A 16,308-nucleotide genomic window follows, 5' to 3' on the forward strand; every position below is an offset into this window, starting at 1 on the left:
CATGAAAGAGGAGTTGAGGTCTGGGGAAGATCAGCCATGATCTTACTGAAAGGCAGGGCAGGCTTGAGGGGCCGAATGGCCTACTCCTGCTCCTATTTCTTCTGTTCTTATGTTATGTTATATCTAATGTATATGTCAGGATGCACTATGGGAATTAATACTGAAACTTATAAACTCATAATGTGTGTAAATATTGGGCTGATATTTAACTTGAATCTCAGAGTACATTATTCTAGTTAATTCTGTAAGTTTGAAAAGGGAACTCTGTGCCATAATGAAAACAAGAAATGCTGGAAATACTCAGCAGGTCAGGCAGCATCTGTACAGAGAGAAGCAAAGTTAACGTTTCAGGTCAGTGACCTTTCAGATGCTGCCAGACCTTTTGAAAGTCCATGTACACCACATCAACAGCATTGCCCTCATCATCCCTCTCTGTTACATCATCAAAAAACTACAGCAGGACAGTTAAACATGATTTTCCCTTAAGATATCCATGCTGGCTTTCTTGAATTAACCCACATTTGTCCATGGGATTATTAATTTTGTCCCGAATTATTCTTTCGAGAAATTTTCCCACCTCCAAAATTGAACTGACTAGGGAGTGAAATGAGGTGAGTTGCTCTAACAGAGAGCCAGCACGGGTTCGACAGGCTGAATGGCCTCCTTCTGTGCTGTAGCCATTCTATGATTGTATGATTCTAGCAACAACTGTTGGTGGAGAGGCAGTGATGCAGGAATGGGTTGACAGAAAGGGGAAAGTCTGGGCTGGTGTGTGTTCGTGTTTGTGAATAAAGGTGATTTGGAAGCTGTGTTCCAAATTGAAGTGTTTACTGGAAGGAAGAAGTTGATGTAAATAATGAGTAAAACGTGTTAAGATGAAGCGTGGTGTGATTGTGGGCAGCAGTAAATGTAGTGCTGGTGAATTATTTGTGTTAATAAACTTCCACTGCACCCTCTGCTGCAGGCTGCTGTTTATATCCAGCTGTGTATTAGTGCTGTGTGTTAACGAGATAAATGTTTGTTTCAACGCTGTTTACAAAGCAAAATCATTGCACTCAAACAGTCCCAGACATAGCAACACACGTCCAAAAGCAAAATACTGCAGATGCTGGAAGTCTGAAACATAAACAGAAAATGCTTGAAATAATCAGCAGGTCTGGCAGCATCTGTGGAGAGAGAACAAAGTTAATGTGAGCTAAGGAAACAGACCTGAACTGTTAACTGTTTCTCTCTGCACAGATGCTGCCAGACCTACTGAGCATTTCCAGCATTTTCTGTTTTTATTACAGCAACACAGGTGTTGGGAGGCTCAGCCTGGCTACACAATGTTACAAGGACGCTGAGTAACACCATCGACAACGGGACAGAGAGAAAAACACACAGAAAACCAAGAATAGACTGTGAGGAAGCAAAAGTGAGGGACAGAGAGAGAGGCAACGAGACTGAGATGGAGAAACAAGGCATTTGTATGATTGTGTTCTCCCTGTTATCTAAAGGTATTTCCTATTGTGTAAATATGTTTTCTGCTGTGTAAAGATGTACCCTGTTGTTGTGTAAAGGTTTTCGCTGTTATTGTTTTATTTTCTGTTACTGACCGTCTCCTCACTGTGACCATTTGTCCTGCTTTTATTGTGGCCAACATCACCATCTGGTGGTGGAGAGGAGGCTCTGCAGGAAGGGGTTGACAAAGTGGGAGAGACTCGGCTGGTCCGTGTTTGCAGCTTGTGTTCGTGTGAGCAAAAGTGATTTGTTACTGATTGATGTGTTCACTGGAAAGAAGAAGCTGATTGCAATCGAGTGCCTTTGGAAGCATCTTGTTATTTTAGATAAATACTTGATGTTTTGAAAGTGAACTGTTTGTATTATTACCAAACATAAATAGTAGACAATGGTTTTGATCCATTGATTTCTGGGTTATGGGCACAGCACACTTCCGCTGCACCACTCTGCTAACTACTGTTTTCAATTTCAGCTGCCCGTTAGTGAAATATGTTCATTCCCCAATGTTTTTATAAAAATAGGATTGGAGTCGGATTTCTCAAGAATCCCGGACTCAGCAACACACGTGCTGACGGACTCACCCTCACTGCACAATGACACAAGGACACTGAGTAACAGCACCGACAATGAGGCAGGCAGAGAAAGACACACAGAAAACCAGGAAGATATTATCAGGACCCAGAAAGGAACAGACAGAGAAAGACACACGGACAACCAGGAAGAGATTATCAGGACCCAGAAGGGAACAGACAGAGAAAGACACACAGAAAACCAGAAAGAGATTATCAGGACCCAGAAGGGAACAGACAGAGAAAGGTACTGAGCAAACCAGCAAGAGACAACGAAAGACTGATGATTTATGTAATTGTGTTCTCTGTTGTGTAAAGATATTTCCTGCTGTGTAATATGTTCTCTGTTGTGTTACTGTATTCGCTGTTGTGAGAAGATGTTCTCTGTTATTGTGTAAAATGTTGGGTAAAGATCTTCTCAGTTGTGTAAATATGATCCGTCTTGTGTAAAAGTGTTCCGGGTTGTTTAAATATGTTCCCTGCTCTGTAATGTAGAGCTGAGTCTGCACTAATGGAATTGCTACAGTATCTTCCAGTCTGATACTGTATGAGGGCTGGAATGTGATCCAAAGCACAGTCTATACAAATTAAATTGCTATTGTATCTTTTAGTTTCACAATCCGGGGGAGTTTTAAACTGAAATCTCAGTTTGTATCTCAGGTTATGCTATCTTTCAGATTCTCTCAATCTGATATCACACTTGAGATTTAGACTTAAGAAAGGATGTACTGGCATTGGAGGAGTTCAAAAGCGATTCACTCAGCTGATTCCTGAGATGAAGGGGTTGACTTATGAAGAACGGCGAAACAGGTTATTCATTCGTGTTTAGAAGAATGAGGGGTGATCTTTTTGAAACGTACAAGATTCTGAGGGGGCTTAACAGGGTGAAGAAGGGTCTCTGACCTGAAACATTAACTCTGCTTCTCTCTTCACAGATGCTGCCAGACCTGCTGAGTATTTCCAACATTTCTTGTTTTTATTAACAGGGTAGATGTTGAGAAAATGTTTCCACTAGTGGGGGAATCTCAAACTAGGCGACATAGTTACAGAATAAGGGGACACTCATTTAAAACTGAGATGCAAAGAAATTTCTTCTCTCAGAGGGTAGTGAATGTCTGGAATTCTCTACCCCAGACAGTATTGGAGGCTAAATCACTGAAAGTATTTAAAGAGGATGTAAATAGATTTTTGAAATATTGGAGAGTTGAGGTCCATGAAAGGTGCGGAGCTCCGTGGACTCGGCCTCATTTCCCGGCGGAGCAGCAGGAGAAGGTAGCGACTCTTCGGTGGGTAAGTGAAGGCACCAGGAGCTGTGTTTTAAAAGTTGTACTTACTGTTTTCCTTGTGTTCAAGTTACTTTTGGCGCGGGAGGAACCGGAAGCTGGACGGCAGCAAGGACTCCTGGGTAGGTATTTTCTTTAAAGGTGCGGAGCAGAGTTAACCCGAGACACTACACATGTAGTGTCTCCCACCCATCCTCCTCCTCTAACCTAATAATAAGACCCTTTTTACCCTCCTCCTCTAACCAAAAAGGACTGAACAGGTAAGCTATTTCACTGTTTTTGTTAATATCTATATTTGTACTTAATTAAGGGGTAATTGAGTAAAAGAAATGGCAGCCAGGGGAGTGCAGTGCTCCTCCTGCAGTATGTTCGAGGTGAGGGGAACCTCCGGGGACCCTGCCGACTTTACCTGCTGGAAGTGCATCCGTCTCCAGCTCCTATCAGACCGTGTTAGGGAACTGGAGCTGGAGCTGGATGAACTGAGGATCATTCGGGAAGCTGAGGGGGTGATAGATAGAAGCTACAGGGATGTCGTTACTCCACAAAACAAAGGCAGCTGGGTAACAGTTAGAGGTGGGAAGAGGTCAGTGCAGGGATCTCCTGTGGTCGTTCCCCTCAACAACAAGTATACAGTTTTAGATACTGTTGGGGGGGGCGGCCTATCGGGGGCAGGCTGCAGTGAACGGGCCTCTGGCACGGGGTCCTGCACTGTGGCTCAGAAGGGAAGGAGGGAGAACGGGAGAGCACTAGTCATCGGGGACTCGATGGTGAGGAGTACCGACAGGCGGTTCTGTGGGAGCAAGCGAGACGCACGGATGGTTTGTTGCCTCCCTGGTGCCAGGGTCCGTGATGTTTGTGATCGCGTCTTCAGGATCCTTAAAGGGGAGGGGGAGCAGCCAGAGGTCGTGGTGCACATTGGCACCAACGACGTAGGAAGGAAGGGTGGCACAGATGTTAGAAGTGAGTTTAGGGAGTTAGGCTGGAAGCTGAAAGCTCGGACGGACAGAGTTGTTATCTCTGGTTTGTTGCCGGCGCCACGTGATAGTGAGGCTAGGAATAGGGAGAGAGCACAGCTGAACACGTGGCTGCAGGAATGGTGTAGGAGGGAGGGCTTCCAGTTCTTGGATAATTGGACTGCATTCTGGGGAAGATGGGACCTGTTCAAACAGGACGGGCTGCATCTGAACCAGAGGGGCACCAATATCCTGGGAGGGAGGTTTGCTAGTACTGTTCGGGAGGGTTTAAACTAGTTTGGGAGGGGGATGGGAACCGGACTTGTAGTCCAGGGACCAGTGGGTCCACTCAGAAAGACAAAGAGTGTAGTGAGGTATTGGGGAAGGTAGCACTGTCGCAGAGGACAGATGGGCACGGAGAAGGGTTAAAGTGCGTATACTTCAACGCAAGAAGCATCAGGAATAAGGTGAGTGAATTGAAGGCGTGGATGGGCACTTGGGACTACGATGTTGTGGCCATCACTGAAACGTGGATAGGTGAGGGGGAGGAATGGTTCTTGGAGGTACCTGGTTATAGATGTTTTCATAAGATTAGGAATGGTGGTAAAAGAGGTGGGGGGGTGGCATTGTTAGTTAGAAATAGTGTAACAACTGCTGAAAGAATTTTCGAGGAGGATCTGCCGACTGAGGCACTGTGGGTTGAGGTCAGGAACAGGAAAGGAGCAGTCACCTTGATGGGAGTTTTCTATCGGCCCCCCAATAGCAGCAGGGAGGTGGAAGAGCAGATTGGGAAACAGATTTTGGAAAGGAGCAGAAGTCACAGGGTAGTAATTATGGGGGATTTCAACTTCCCAAATATTGATTGGCAACTCTTTAGATCGAATAGTTTGGATGGGGTAGTGTTTGTGCAGTATGTCCAGGAAGCTTTTCTGACTCAGTATGTAGACTGCCCGACCAGAGGGGAGGCAATATTGGATTTGGTACTAGGTAATGAACCAGGGCAAGTGATAGAGCTGTTGGTGGGCGAGCACTTTGGAGATAGTGATCACAATTCTGTAGCATTCACTGTGGTAATGGAGAGGGATAGGTATGTGCAACAGGGCAAGGTTTACAATTGGGGGAAGGGTAGATATGATGCTGTCAGGCAGGAACTGAGGAGCATAAGTTGGGAGCATATGCTGGCAGGGAAGGGCACGGTCGAAATGTGGAACTTTTTCAAGGAGCAGATAGTAGGGGCCATTGATAAGCATGTCCCTGTCAGACAGGGAAGGGATGGTCATGTGAGGGAACCGTGGTTGACAAGAGAGGTTGAGAGTCTTGTTAGGAAGAAGAAGGATGCGTATATAAGGTTGAGGAAAAAGGGCACAGGCATAGCTCTGGAGGGATACAAGATGGCCAGGAAGGATCTGAAGAAAGGGATTAGGAGAGCTAAGAGAGGGCATGAAAAATGCTTGGCGGGTAGGATAAAAGAAAACCCCAAGGCCTTTTACGCGTATGTCAGAAATATGAGGATGACTAGGGGGACCGTAGGTCCGGTCAAGGACAATAGCGGGAGACTGTGTGTTGAGCCGGAAGAGATAAGTGAGGTTTTGAATGAGTACTTCTCTTCGGTATTTACGAATGAGAAGGGGTGTATTACTGAAGAGGACGGTGTGAAACAGACTGGTAAGCTCGAGGAAGTGCTCGTTAGGAGGGAAGATGTGTTGGGGTTTTTGAATAACTTGAAGATAGACAAGTCTCCCGGGCCTGACGGGGTATATCCAAGGATGTTATGGGAAGCAAGGGATGAAATTGCAGAGCCGCTGGCAATGATCTTTTCATCTTCTCTGTTGACGGGGGTGGTACCAGGTGATTGGAGGGTGGCAAATGTTGTGCCCCTGTTCAAGAAAGGGAATAGGAACAACCCTGGGAATTACAGGCCAGTTAGTCTTACTTCGGTGGTAGGCAAGTTGATGGAAAAGGTGCTGAGGGATAGGATTTCTGAGCATCTGGAAAGACACTGCTTGATTCGGGACAGTCAGCACGGTTTTGTGAGGGGTAGGTCTTGCCTCACAAGCCTGATTGAATTCTTTGAGCAGGTGACCAAGCAAGTGGATGAGGGTAAACCAGTGGATGTGGTGTACATGGATTTTAGTAAGGCATTTGATAAGGTCCCCCATGGTAGACTTATGGAGAAAGTCAGGAGGCATGGGATAGTGGGGAATGTGGCCAGTTGGATTAAGAATTGGCTAACTGATAGAAGGCAGAGAGTGGTCTTAGATGGTAAATACTCAGCCTGGAGCCCAGTTACCAGTGGCGTGCCACAGGGATCAGTTCTGGGTCCTCTCCTGTTTGTGATTTTTATTAACGACTTGGATGAGGAAGTCGAAGGGTGGGTCAGTAAATTTGCAGATGATACAAAGGTTGGTGGAGTTGTGGATACCGAGGAGGGCTATTGTCGTCTGCAAAGGGACTTGGATAGGTTGCAGTGCTGGGCTGAAAAGTGGCAGATGGAGTTTAACCCTGAAAAGTGTGAGGTCGTCCATTTTGGAAGGACAAACACGAATGCAAAATACTGGGTTAACGGTAGGGTTCTTGGGCATGTGGAGGAGCAGAGAGACCTTGGGGTCTATGTGCATAGATCGTTGAAAGTTGCAACTCAAGTGGATAGGGCTGTGAAGAAGGCATATGGGGTGTTAGCGTTCATTAGCAGAGGGATTGAATTTAAGAGCCGTGAGGTGATGATGCAGCTGTACAGGACCTTGGTAAGGCCTCATTTGGAGTACTGTGTGCAGTTCTGGTCGCCTCATTTTAGGAAGGATGTGGAAGCCTTGGAGAGGGTGCAGAGGAGATTTACCAGGATGTTGCCTGGAATGGAGAATAAGTCTTACGAGGAAAGGCTGAACATTCTGGGCCTCTTCTCATTAGAACGGAGAAGGATGAGGGGTGACATGATAGAGGTTTATAAGATGATCAGGGGAATAGATAGGGTAGACAGTCAGAAACTTTTTCCCCGGGTGGAGCAAAGCGTTACAAGGGGTCATAAATTTAAGGTGAAGGGTGGGAGATATAAGGGGGATGTCAGGGGAAGGTTCTTTACCCAGAGAGTGGTCGGGGCATGGAATGCCTTGCCTGGGGAAGTTGTTGAGTCAGAAACTTTAGGGACTTTCAAACGGCTTTTAGATAGGTATATGGATAAAGGAGAATGATGGGGTATAGATTAAATTGTCCTTGACAGAGGACAAAGGATCGGCACAACATCGTGGGCCGAAGGGCCTGTTCTGTGCTGTATTTTCTATGTTCTATGTTCTAAGAGCTGGCATGAAAGAGGAGTTGAGGTCTGGGGCAGATCAGCCATGATCTTACTGAATGGCAGGGCAGGCTTGAGGGGCCGAATGGCCTACTCCTGCTCCTATTTCTTCTGTTCTTATGTTATGTTATATCTAATGTATATGTCAGGATGCACTATGGGAATTAATACTGAAACTTATAAACTCATAATGTGTGTAAATATTGGGCTGATATTTAACTTGAATCTCAGAGTACATTATTCTAGTTAATTCTGTAAGTTTGAAAAGGGAACTCTGTGCCATAATGAAAACAAGAAATACTGGAAATACTCAGCAGGTCAGGCAGCATCTGTACAGAGAGAAGCAAAGTTAACGTTTCAGGTCAGTGACCTTTCAGATGCTGCCAGACCTTTTGAAAGTCCATGTGCACCACATCAACAGCATTGCCCTCATCATCCCTCTCTGTTACCTCATCAAAAAACTACAGCAGGACAGTTAAACATGATTTTCCCTGAAGATATCCATGCTGGCTTTCTTGAATTAACCCACATTTGTCCATGGGATTATTAATTTTGTCCCGAATTATTCTTTCGAGAAATTTTCCCACCTCCAAAATTGAAATGAGGTGAGTTGCTCTAACAGAGAGCCAGCACGGGTTCGACAGGCTGAATGGCCTCCTTCTGGGCTGTAGCCATTCTATGATTGTATGAGTCTAGCAACAACTGTTGGTGGAGAGGCAGTGATGCAGGAACGGGTGGACAGAAAGTGGAAAGTCTGGGCTGGTGTGTGTTCGGGTTTGTGAATAAAGGTGATTTGGAAGCTGTGTTCCAAATTGAAGTGTTTACTGGAAGGAAGAAGTTGATGTAAATAATGAGTAAAACGTGTTAAGATGAAGCGTGGTGTGATTGTGGGCAGCAGTAAATGTAGTGCTGGTGAATTATTTGTGTTAATAAACTTCCACTGCACCTTCTGCTGCAGGCTGCTGTTTATATCCAGCTGTGTATTAGTGCTGTGTGTTAACGAGATAAATGTTTGTTTCAACGCTGTTTACAAAGCAAAAGCATTGCACTCAAACAGTCCCAGACATAGCAACACACGTCCAAAAGCAAAATACTGCAGATGCTGGAAATCTGAAACATAAACAGAAAATGCTTGAAATAATCAGCAGGTCTGGCAGCATCTGTGGAGAGAGAACAAAGTTAATGTGAGCTAAGGAAACAGACCTGAACTGTTAACTGTTTCTCTCTGCACAGATGCTGCCAGACCTACTGAGCATTTCCAGCATTTTCTGTTTTTATTACAGCAACACAGGTGTTGGGAGGCTCAGCCTGGCTACACAATGTTACAAGGACGCTGAGTAACACCATCGACAACGGGACAGAGAGAAAAACACACAGAAAACCAAGAATAGACTGTGAGGAAGCAAAAGTGAGGGACAGAGAGAGAGGCAACGAGACTGAGATGGAGAAACAAGGCATTTGTATGATTGTGTTCTCCCTGTTATCTAAAGGTATTTCCTGTTGTGTAAATATGTTTTCTGTTGTGTAAAGATGTACCCTGTTGTTGTGTAAAGGTTTTCCCTGTTATTGTTTTATTTTCTGTTACTGACCGTCTCCTCACAGTGACCATTTGTCCTGCTTTTATTGTGGCCAACATCACCATCTGGTGGTGGAGAGGAGGCTCTGCAGGAAGGGGTTGACAATGTGGGAGAGACTCGGCTGGTCCGTGTTTGCAGCTTGTGTTCATGTGAGCAAAAGTGATTTGTTACTGATTGATGTGTTCACTGGAAAGAAGAAGCTGATTGCAATCGAGTGCCTTTGGAAGCATCTTGTTATTTTAGGTAAATACTTGATGTTTTGAAAGTGAACTGTTTGTATTGTTACCAAACATAAATAGCAGAGAATGGTTTCGATCCATTGATCTCTGGGTTATGGGCACAGCACACTTCCGCTGCACCACTCTGCTAACTACTGTTTTCAATTTCAGCTGCCCGTTAGTGAAATATGTTCATTCCCCAATGTTTTTACAAAAATAGGATTGGAGTCGGATTTCTCAAGAATCCCGGACTCAGCAACACACGTGCTGACGGACTCACCCTCACTGCACAATGACACAAGGACACTGAGTAACAGCACCGACATTGAGGCAGGCAGAGAAAGACACACAGAAAACCAGGAAGATATTATCAGGACTCAGAAATGAACGGACAGAGAAAGGTACTGAGCAAACCAGCAAGAGAAAGCGAGATAAAAGCAAAATACTGCGGATGCTGGAAATCTGAAATAAAAACAAGAATTGCTGGGACCACTCAGCAGGTCTGGCAGCATCTGTGTTCAGTTCTGGTCGCCTCATTATAGGAAGGATGTGGAAGCATTAGAGAGGGTGCAGAGGAGATTTACCAGGATGCTGCCTGGACTGGAGGGTATGTTTTACGAAGAAAGGTTAAGGGTGCTAGGACTTTTCTCATTGGAACGAAGAAGGATGAGAGGTGACTTGATAGAGGGATACAAGATGATGAGAGGCATAACTAGAGTGGATAGCCAGAGACTTTTTCCTAGGGCGGAAAGGGCTATCACCAGGGGGCATAATTTTAAGGTGATGGAGGAAGGTTTCGGGGAGATGTCAGAGGTAGGTTCTTTACACAGAGAGTGGTGGGTGCGTGGAATGCACTGCCAGCGGTGGTAGTAGAAGCAGATACATTAGGGCCATTTAAGCGACTCTTGGATAGGTACATGGATGATGCTTGAATGAAGCGTATGTAGGTAGTTTGATCTTAGAGTAGGTTAAAGGTTCGGCACAACATCGTGGGCCGACGGGCCTGCACTGTGCTGTACTGTTCTATGTTCTATGTTCCAGATGAAAGGATTGCATTAATCAATGGATTAGAATGTGGAGAGGCAGGAGAAAATGATGCCATTTTAAGTAGGGGGCCGGGGGTTAGTAGAAAGACCAGGGCTATTTTACTCTCTATCTCACTCCTTTCTTCTATCTGGCTCATTATCACATCCTCTCTCTCTCAGAGCGGTGGGAATCACTGGAACCCACACTTGTTGCTCAGGTTGTTTGGTTCCGGGAAAATACAAGGTCCACATCAGATTGACAGGAAGGATAAATATGATTCAGAGCCAATCATATTCCATTTAGTGATGTGTGCTCAGCCTTGTTATATCAGCAAAGGCAGCAGGAAATGCAAATCCTAAAAAGTTTTGATAGAGTGAAGAAGGAGAAAGTGTTGCCAGTGACAGAAGGGTCAGTAACCAGAGGAAACACATTTAAAGTAATTGACAAAAGAATTCGAGTTGTGATGAGGAGATTGTTTTTTCAGCAGTGTGTTGTTCTGGTCTGGAATGCAATCCTGAAAGGTCAGTGGAAGCAGATTCAATGTTAACTCTAAATGGATTTGGATATATACCTGACATGGAAAATCTAACAGGGCAATGGGGGAAAGGACAGGAGTGTGGGATGTGGGATTAATAGAATAGCTCTGTTCAATATCCGGCATATATACAGTAATAAGGTTCAGTGCTTGGACCTCAGATATTTTCACTCTATCAATGGCAGAGAAGGCTGGAGGAACCATGTGGCTACTCCTCACGTTCTTCCCCGTGTCCAGGATAAAGTGTAACATGACACTGATTTCCAGATGGCCAAAACAAATGCAACGCACATCTTTTGTGGAAACATCACATTTGAAGTGAGAAACTAATCAAAAGGCACAAACGGGGATTGAACCCGTGACTTTCAGTCTACGAGACTGACACCTTACCACTTGGCCACCATGCCTTTTGTTAATGAACATCTGAGGCTCCAGAGGAGGATTTGTGATTCTTTTTCAATTTGGTTGAAACAGCATCGAGAAACATGCACAGAAATAAAGAGGGATTGTGGAATGGGTAACAGATCAGCCTCATTTACATCATCAGCATCATGAAATCTTCATTGAGACGTTCCATTCCCATCCTCAGCTTTTCTCACATCTGTACAATAATATAAGAGTGGACATTGGGTTGTTACTGGGCAGATTATATAAATAGACTATGTGCATCATCACAGGAAGTGATGTAATATAATCTGTACGGCACCTCATGGAGAGTTGTCGATGAAACCTTCAATGCAAGATGTGTAGAGTAAACTCAGGTTATTTTAACCGTCAGATTCTTATAAATTCTGTACTACGCCTTGACAGATATCAGAATATTATATGGGGGCCACAGTAAACCAAAGCGAAGATGGAGAAATCTTTGCCTGTACCTTTGAAAAGGTCACTGCACTGAACCAAGCCGACGAGTGGCCGAGTTGGTTCCAGAGGTTTGCAAGGTATCGTACTGCATCGGGTCGCGTGCAGAAGCCAGACATGGAGCAGGTCAGTACACTATTGTCTGCAATGAAGGGAGTGTGCAGGCAACATGCTCATGAAGAACAGAAGGCAACATGTGAAGAAGTTATTAAGGCACTGAAGACCTATTTTAATTGAGGAAAAAAATGTCATCGTGGAGCCAAAGTTAAAACGCTGCATTTGCTGACAACGCAACCACCAGGTGACGCTGTACTAGCACATGCGCAAATGCAGCCTCTTCCACTGAAACGTCACTGTCTGTGACATTCAGGCAGCTGCCAGGATTAAAGATGGGTCTACTCAATTTATCACAGAAAACAACTTCGACCCAAAAATCCCCTCAAAGGTTGCCATCGCCGCCTCCGTCCCACCCCCAACAGTCCCCCGCTCCTTCTTGTGCATTCGCCAGTTATTTGGTACCAAGTCATCTTAATTCACCTAAAGTGAATTATTTTCGGAGCAGTGACTGTCGTTTCATAAGCAAATATGGCACATATCTACACAATGGACATGTTTTGGTTGATTCTCGGAGAACGTTGCGCTGTTTGAAGTCTCATCAGAAGGACAGCACCTCTGACAGTGCAGCACACCCTCTGTAATTCAGTGAGGTTTCATAGAGTCAAAGAGTTATACAGCACAGAAACAGGCCCTTCGGTAATCATGTCCGTGCCGGCCATCAAGTACCTATCTATTCTAATTCCATTTTCCAGCACGTGGCCGTAGCCTTGTATTCTGTGGCGTTTTGAGTGCTCATCTAGATACTTCTTAAATGTTGTGAGGGTTCCTGCCTCTACCACTCCTTCAGGCAGTGTGTTCCAGATTCCAACCACCCTCGAATTGAAACATTTTTTCCTCAAATCCCCTCTAAACAGTGCCATCCCATTCTCCGGACGATCATTCCCCGCTTCCCCCCATCCCACTCTCTGACTGCTCACTCCCCGCTTCACCCACCACCACCCCCATCCTGCTCTCTGGCCGCTCACACTCCAGGCCATGGGCTCTGCCGCTTCCCTCCTCTCGGCCACTCGCTCCAACATTGCCCCATCACCTCTCGAGGCTCGCCTTGCTTTATCGGGTGGTGCGGTGAAGAATGATCGAATGTTGGAGCGAGAGGCCGAGAGGAGGGAAGCAGCATGGCTTAGAGCTAGTGTCCGGAGGGACGTGGGGGGGAAGCGGGGCGTGAGTGGACGGAGAGAGGGCAGTGCGAGGGTGGGGGGGGTAGCAAGCGGCCGGAGGGCGGGGGAGCAGGGTAGCGAGGAGCGGGCAGCGAGCGGCCTGGAGTGAGTGGCTGAAAGGGGGGAGAGAGTTTTCCCACGCATGCGCCATTTCGTCCTGGAAGACGTAGGCTGAGCATGCGCAGCATCTCAGAGCGCAGGAGACTGTTTGTGCATGTGCGAGCATGGAGCGCTCTGATGACGTCGGCTGGCTGCTGCATTGTCAGGAATCATTTTGAATTTAATAAGCGTACAAAACAGAAAGGGGAGAGTATTCATTCATTTATCAATGACTTGTCCAAACTCACGGATTTTTGTGAATACGGCAACATAAGAGAAGAGCTGAATGGAGACAGGATTGTGTTCGGGGGATTAGACAACACCCTTTCAGATCATCTACAGTCCAGGGCTGATCTCACATTAACGAAAGAGTTTCAATTGAGCAGACAAACAGAGGTTAGAAAGTTTAACCAATCCGTTGTTCGAGGGGACAGGGAGAGTCTGATCTCGAGAGTTGCAGACTCAATTGAATTTGTTAAGAAAACAAAAGGAAAAATTAGTGGTAAAAGACAAGAAAGACGGGAAGAGCATCTAGTGGTAGCTGCAACCAATTGCAGTAGGTGTGGCCGAGAGAGACACAAGTGGGAAAACTGCCTCGCCAAAGAAGCTGAGTGTTTTTCCTGCAGAAAGATGGGACACTTTCAGTCAGTGTGTGGCAGTAAAATACCAGCACTGAATATAATTAAAGGGAAATCCCCAGACAGCAAAAACATTAATGAAGTACACGATATCCAAAGTGTGGAAATACATTTTTTAGGTGAAATCCAGGAAATAAAATGAGAGTTGCTGGACGACAGAAATTCTGAAATATTTTAAGATAGAGGTAGATAGATTCTTGATAAAGAAGGGGGTGAAAGGTTATCGGGGGCAGGTGGGAATGTGGAGTTGAGGTTGCAATCAGATCAGCCATGATCTTATTGAATGGTGGAGCAGGCTCGAGGGGCCGAGTGGTCTACTCCTGCTCCTAATTGGTATGTTTGTATGTAAGAAAACATGTTCTAGATACAATGAGAACTATCATTTGTTTGGAAATGGATTTGAACCCTTTTATCAAAAGGTTATAGAGCTTTAATTTTTCTACAATTAACAGGCAAATCCTTGTGGAGTTGAGATTGACAGAAACAATGGGCTGGATTCTATAGAGCCCTCGACGTCGAGATCTGTGGTGGGGGTGGGGTGGGGGCCGCCTGAAGATGGCCCCGGATGAGACCCGCCACGGACCTCAACGCCGGCAGGGCCTGGCTCGATATTGCCGGCGACGGCGAGGCCTTGTGGGGGACCTCCACCGTTCGGCAACGGGACCACAAACCTGCATTAATTATTATCCCATCACTTCCTGATGTTCCGCTGCGATCTTCAGCCCAGTGGACGGCACTGCCGTGCCTTCGGAGCCCCACCCGGGCAAATGAGGTGCAACACTGGTGGGGAGGGGGGAGAAGGTAAGTTTCTCAGTGTGGGGGTGGGGGGACGGAGTCAAATTAATGTCATGCGTGTAGGGGATGGTGGGAAGGGTTATAGTTTACAGTTTGTGCAGTTTTGGGCGGAAGGTCAGATGGTAAAGGTAGGTTTTGGGAGGGAAGGGCAAATAATTAATGTAACTGTTATTGGGGGAATGGGAGAGAGGCAAAAGCAATGTGTTTATTTCATTTAATTTAATCTTCCTTCAAATATTTTCCAAAAGGACTAACAGCCCTTTAAAAATTGCTGACACTCCAGTACCGTACTAAGGCAGTGCTGCACTATCAGAAATGCTGTTTTTCAGGTGAGACAGAAAACTGAGGATCCCTCTGCCCTCTCACGTGGATGTTAAAGGTACCATGGCACTATTTCAGAGAATAGAAGGGGAATTATTTCTGGGATGCTGGTCATTGTTTAACCCTGAATCAACATCACTTCAAAACAGATTATCTCGTTTTTATCACGTTGTTGTTTCTGGGAGCTTGCTGTGCGCACATTGGCCACCATGTTTCCTACATGACTACAGTGACTACACTTGGAAAGTCCTTCATTGGCTGGAAAAGGCTTTGCAATGTCCTGTGGTCGTGAAATGCAAGTCTTGCTTTTTCCATTGTTATCAGTGTCAATGTGATCAAAAGCTAGGATTCGTGAACACAAAGTTTGAATCAATTTTGATTAAAATAATGTAAAAGCATCTATATTCTTGCACTGTACTTAATAATCTCCATCTTCCTATCCTTACAGAGTGCAATGTCATCGACCCTGAAATTGATTCCACAATCTCATAGAATCTTAGACTCATTGAAAGTTTAAGGCACAGAAAGAGGCCACTTGGCCCTCAGACAATTTCAGCCCAGTTCTGATGAAAGGTCACAGACCACAAACGTTAACTCTGTTTCTCTCTCCACAGATGCTGCCAGACCTGCTGAGTATTTCCAGCATTTTCTGTTTTTATTTCAGATTTCCAGCATCTTCAGTATTTTGCTTCTGTGTTAATTTGAAAGTTAAAACTGAACCACCTGTCTACAATTCACACTGGGGTCTCCCATGAAATGATTCTGTATAATATTGATATAATGAATACAGATTCCGACACAGAGCTTCCTGTGGGGAATTGGGGATATGAAAACCAGCAGACTCTGCAGGGATTTCCACTGGGAGCACAAATTCACAAAATCTACCTTTTATATATCGATTCATTTTGATTGTCCTTCTGGAAAATTATTTTGCAACAATTTAAACATCAACCCACAGCTCCATGACTGGGCCAATGATGAGGTCATCCTCTTACAGGTCATGTGACAGCTGGAGCCACAAGACATCAGAACCAGATTTGTGACTGGATTAAAACCCGGAATCCTGTCCCAATGGCTTTTCAAATAAAGCTGTTGCTGTTTGAAAACACAGCAGTTAAACTTTCTGCCTGACCATGAGGGGAGCTAGGGAGAAATTTACAAAACTCAATCCTTCAACAAAATAGTTCAAAAATCATTCATGTGAGGATTCATATGCAGTAGAGAAACAAGCAGAATACAGAAAGTGCAGAGAAGAGCCTGAAAAAGGAAATGAGATCAGCAAGAGAATGTATGAGAAAAGATTAGCAGGTCACATAACTGGGAACACTGAAATCTTTTACCAACATATGGACAGTCAATGAAAGGGTGGG

The 16,308-nt window shown here is 45.2% G+C and overlaps 1 non-coding gene across 1 annotated transcript; it reads right to left on the reverse strand.

Annotated features, from left to right (window-relative positions):
• Window positions 1–11,285: 11,285 nt before the first annotated feature.
• Window positions 11,286–11,357, reverse strand: trnat-cgu (transfer RNA threonine (anticodon CGU)). Its single transcript has one exon. It is a non-coding gene; the product is annotated as a tRNA-Thr (tRNA).
• Between the last annotated feature and the right edge of the window lie 4,951 nt (window positions 11,358–16,308).

The sequence above is a fragment of the Heterodontus francisci genome, unplaced genomic scaffold (genome assembly GCF_036365525.1).
Source record: "Heterodontus francisci isolate sHetFra1 unplaced genomic scaffold, sHetFra1.hap1 HAP1_SCAFFOLD_58, whole genome shotgun sequence".
NCBI lineage: Eukaryota > Metazoa > Chordata > Chondrichthyes > Heterodontiformes > Heterodontidae > Heterodontus > Heterodontus francisci.